General features: G+C 42.2%; 1 pseudogene; it reads left to right on the top strand.

The window, feature by feature from the left end:
• Positions 1-1875: 1875 nt before the first annotated feature.
• On the top strand, positions 1876-1971 carry LOC128931267 (small nucleolar RNA U13; annotated as a pseudogene).
• Positions 1972-5215: the final 3244 nt, after the last annotated feature.

Here is a 5215-nt window from a genome sequence, read left to right as displayed (position 1 = left end):
GGATAAGAGAGGATAGAGGGAAAACTGCTTTCAAAAAGCTGCTGGCAGTCAGGTATGGTGGTTCACCCCTCTAATCCCAGAACTTTTGAAAGGAGAGGTGGGAGAATGGCTTGAGCTCAGGAATTTGAGACCAGCCTGGGCAACATAGCCAGACCGTGTCTCTACTAAAAATAAAAATATGAAAATTAGTCAGGTGTGGTGGTGTGAGCCTGTAGTCCCAGTTACACAGGAGGCTGACTCAGAAGGAGTGCTTGAGTCCAGGAGGTAGAGGCTGTGGGGAACACTGATTGTACCATTGCATTCCAGCCTGGGTGACAGATCAAGACCTGCCTCAAAAAAAAAAAGCGACTGAGCGACCATCCATCCAGTTTAGATCAGGAAGGCAGAGCGTGTTCAGAGAAAGATCTCTGGTGAAAAAAGGAGATTCAACAGAAGAGATGGAATAATTAAGAGCTTAAAAACAATTAAGGATTAACACAAGTCATGCAAGAAAAAAGGAAAAGAAAGGCGGTTAGACACTAGGAAAAACAAGCGTATACAAGAAATAATGGCCCACAATGAAGCAAATGAAATGTGTCATAATGTTAAGCTATTGGTGGAATATGACAATTTTTTTTTTGCATTTGGAAAAATAGCATAGAGCGTACTACAGGCCAGGCAACAAACGCTTCTGAGAATGACTTCATCACGGGAAGCCGTTCGTGGGTTTCTAACTTTTTTTTTTTTCAGTCTTGCTCTGTGGCCCAGGCTGGAGTGCAGTGGCATGATCTTGGCTCACCACAACCTCTGCCTCCTTGGTTCAAGCAATTCTCCTGCCTCAGCCTCCTGAGTAGGTGGGATTACAGGCATGTGCCACCATACCCAGCTAATTTTTGTATTTTTCGTAGAGACAGGCTTTCACCATGTTTGTCAGGCTGGTCTCAAACTCCTGACCTCGTGATCCGCCCGCCTTAGCGTCCCAAAGTGCTGGGATTACAGGCATGTGCCACAGCAACTGGATGGGTTTCTAACTTTTAAAGTCAAGTTGCAGACATTGCATTCAAGACTTGGTTGGATTGGCAAGGCAGAATGCAAATGTTAACGAATATTAACAAGTGAAAAAGTTAAAAAGTGAGACTGATAGATGTTACAAGGGAAAGAGGAAAAAATGGGAGTGTAAATGTCCTTGTCTGACAAAGTGGAGGATCAAATGAAATTGTGGGAAGTGGAAATACAAGAAATCAAAATAGATACTTCTGCAGTTCATTAGTATGATGTAAGAAAACATTTCAAATGGTCCATTTTCGGCCGGGTACATTGGTTCACGCCAGTATTCCCAGTTACTCAGGAGGCTGAGACAGAAGAATCTCTTGAACCTGGGAGGCAGAGGTTGCAGTGAGCTGAGATTTTGCCACTGCACTCCAGCCTGGGCAACAAGAGTGAAACTCTGTCTGAAAAATATATAAATCGTCCATTTCCAAGGCATGATAAATTTGAGTACTGGCAGGCAGTCTGCAGATGTAACAAACCTCACGGTTCATGCACCTAGAAGGTCACAATAAGCGAACAGAATGCAGAGGAGGGGTCAGCCCATAAAAGGGAAGAAAGTTCCGTTACTGGGAAATAAAAACTTAAGCAGGGAAGGGCACCTGGGTATAACCTTATAAGGGGAATATTGAAACTGAGGCAACATTCGGGAAGATTATAACCCCATAGTACTCGACCAATGAGCAACTGGGGGAGGGGCTAACATGCTAGGAGATAAATTATCTGCTGTAGCTGCCCTGGCTGTGCTGCCGACCAGACAGACACCCGGTCTCGCAAGACTGCCATTAAAAGTCTCACTTCCACTGTTCTTCGTGTCTCCGCGTCAGTTCTTTGGATTTGGACGAGTGAATATGTGTTTCTTATACATGATTAAGTTTTCACTAGCATGTAGGAGAGTGCCTCCTTCAAAAGGTGTTATGACATCAGCACATTACCCATTTGACGTGAAATAAAGAAAAATAGAATAAAAAATCAAAATATAAGCCTACTAAAGGTTAGAAAAGTGATGGATAGAATAATTTAAGTATTGTAATAATATAAACATCAAACATTAAGAGGAGGGAAACAAGAAAGGATTCAAGAAGCAATAGAAAATCTGGCCAGGCACAGGGACTCATGCCTGTAATCCCAGCACTTTGGGAGGCCAAGGCAGGCAGATCACTGGAGGCCAGGAGTTTGACACCAGCTGGACAACATAGTGAGACCCTATCTCTACTAAAAAGACAAAAAAGTTGGCCAGGCATGATGGTACATGCCTGTAATCCCAGCTACTTCAGAGACTGAGGCAAGAGAATCTCGAACCCAGGAGGTGGAGGTTGCAGTGAGCCAAGACTGCACCACTGCACTCCCGCCTGGGTGACAGAGCAAGACTCTGTCTCAAAAAAGAAGAGAAGGAAGAGGAAGGAGTAAGGAAGAGGAGGAGGAAGAGGAGGAATAGAGAATCTGAATACACCTATAACAAGTAAGCAAATTGAATTAGTAATCAAAAACCTTCCTCTGCACACACACACACACACACACACACACACAAGCCCAGGCCTAGAATTCACTGGTGAATTCTACCTAAAGTTTAAAGAAGAATGAACAATTCTTCACAAGCTCTTCCAAAAAATAAAGCGGGAGGGTGTACTTCTCAGTGTATTCCCTAAGACCAGTATTCCCTAGTATCAAAATCACACAAAGGCATCACAAAAAACTCACATACCAATAGCCCTTACGAAGATAGACAAAAAACTCGACAAACCAGCAAACTGAATCCAGCAAATACTAGCAATTGAATCCATATAAAAAAGAGTATAGACCAGGCACGGTGGCTCATGCCTGTAATCCCAGCACTATGGGAGGCCGAGGCAGGTGGATCACCTGAGGTCAGGAGTTCGAGACCAGCCTCGACAACATGGTAAAACCCCATCCCTACTAAAAATATAAAAATTAGCCAGGCAGGGTGGTGGGCGCCTGTAATTCCAGCTACTTGGGAAGCTGAGGCAAGAGAATAGCTTGAACCCGGGAGACAGAGGTTGCAGTGACCTGAGATCATGCCACCGCACTCCAGCCTGGGTGATAAAATAAGACTCCATCACTTGAGTCCAGGATTCAAGACCAGCATGAGCAACATAGCAAGACCCTGTCTCTAAAAAAAAGACTTTTAAATTAGCGGGGTGTGGTGGTACATGCCTGTAGTCCCGGCTACTCAGAGGCTGAAGCAGGAGGATTGCTTGAGCACAAGAATTGGAGACTGCAGTGAGCTATGATTGTGCCACTGCACTCCAGCCTGGAGGAGACAGAAAGCCCCTCTATGAAGAAAAAAAAGCAAGCAAGAAAGAAATTAGCATTCTAAATAAATGGAATCTATATTCATGGATTGGAAGACAATATTGTTAAGATGCCAACTCCCCATATTGTTCCACAGATTGAGCACAATCCCTATCAGAGATCTAAATGTAAGAGCAAAGACCATACAAATCTCAGAAGAAAACAGAGGAATAAAAAATCTTCATGACCTTAGATTAGGCAATAATTTCTTAAACATATCTCGAAAAGTGCAAATGACAAAAGAAAAAAAACTGAACTTCATCAAAAATGTAAACTTTGATGATGTAAGGGACACCATCAAGAAAAGAAGAAAGATAACTCACAGAGTGAGAGAAAATATATGTGATCATAGATCTGTAAGGGCCTAGGATATATAAACAAAATATATAAACAATCCTTACAACCCAACAATAAACAGGCAATCTAATTTAAAAATGATTGAAAGGCTTGTATAGACATTTCTCCAAAGAAAATATATAAATGACCAATAAGCTCATGAAAAAATAAGCTCAAAATAATGAACAATTAGGGATCTATGCAAATCAAAACCACAATTAGGCACCACTTCACATCCATCAGGATGGCATTCAGAAGAAAGATAGCCAGGTGAGGTGGCTCATGCCTGTAATCCCAGCACTCTGGGAGGCCAAGGCAGGAGGATCACTTGAGCCAGAAGTTTAAGACAAGCCTGGGCAACATAGCAAAACCTTGTCTCTACAAAAAAAATTTTTTTTAATTAACCAGATGTGGTGTCATGCACTTGTGGTCCCAGCTACACAGGAGGAAGGTTGAGGTGGGAAGATTGCTTGGGCCCAAGAGGTTGAGGGCAGTGAGCCATGATCATGCCACTGAACTTCAGCCTAGGCAACAGAGTGAGACATTATCTCAAAAGAAGAAGGAGAAGGAGAAGAAGGAGGAGGAGGAGGAAGAAGAGAAGAGGAGAGTATTGATGAGGATGCCAGGGGTTGAGAAGCAGGAATAATAAGAGTTCTTGTTAATGAAGATAGGGGTTTCTTTTTTGCAGAGACAAAAATGTTCTGGTTTTACAGAATGGCAAACAATGGATTTAGAGATGACTGCACAGCTTTGTGAATGTGTGTACTAAAAACCAATGAATGGTACACTTTAACAGAGTGAATTTTATGACATGTGAATCATATCTCATTAAAGCAGTGATGAAAAATAAAAAGAGAGAAAAGAAGTGGAATGTTTGAGCTCAATCCTCGTCTTCCTATTTAGGAGTCAGAAGGTATTGCCCAAAACTGATAAATCAAATTAGAGAGGCATATTAGTGTTTTCATACTGCTATAAAGATACTACCCAAGACTGGGTAATTTATAGAGGAAATAGGTGTAATTGGCTCACAGTTCTGCATGAGTGGGGAGGCCTCAGGAAACTTACCATCATGGTGGAAGGGGAAGCAGGCGTGTTTTACATGGCAGCTGGAGAGACAGAGAGAAAGTGAAGTGAGAAAAGCCCGTTATAAAACCATCAGATCTTGTGAGAACTCACTCATTATCATGAGAACAGCATGGGGAACCGTCCCCATGATACAATCACCTCCCTCCCTTGACGCGTGGGGATTACAGGTCCCTCTCTCCACATGTGGGAATTACAATTGAATATGAGATTTGGGTAGGGACACAGAACCAAACCATATCAAAAGGTGTGATCACAGAACAGCAGAGGAAATTCCAGAAGACTTAAAGCAAGAAACAGTTAGAATTGCTTTGGGGACTAGGATGAGAATGCCGCTTTTCAACATTATTATCGTTCTACTTTTTTTCACTTGTTATTGTGTGTATATTATTTTGATACATCAATCTACAATAATCAAAATGGTCAGAATCTGGTTTAAAGGGAGTTGATTCAAGCA

This window comes from Callithrix jacchus, chromosome 7 (assembly GCF_049354715.1).
Source record: "Callithrix jacchus isolate 240 chromosome 7, calJac240_pri, whole genome shotgun sequence".
Lineage (NCBI taxonomy): Eukaryota > Metazoa > Chordata > Mammalia > Primates > Cebidae > Callithrix > Callithrix jacchus.
This window is presented reverse-complemented; position numbering and strand designations above follow the sequence as displayed.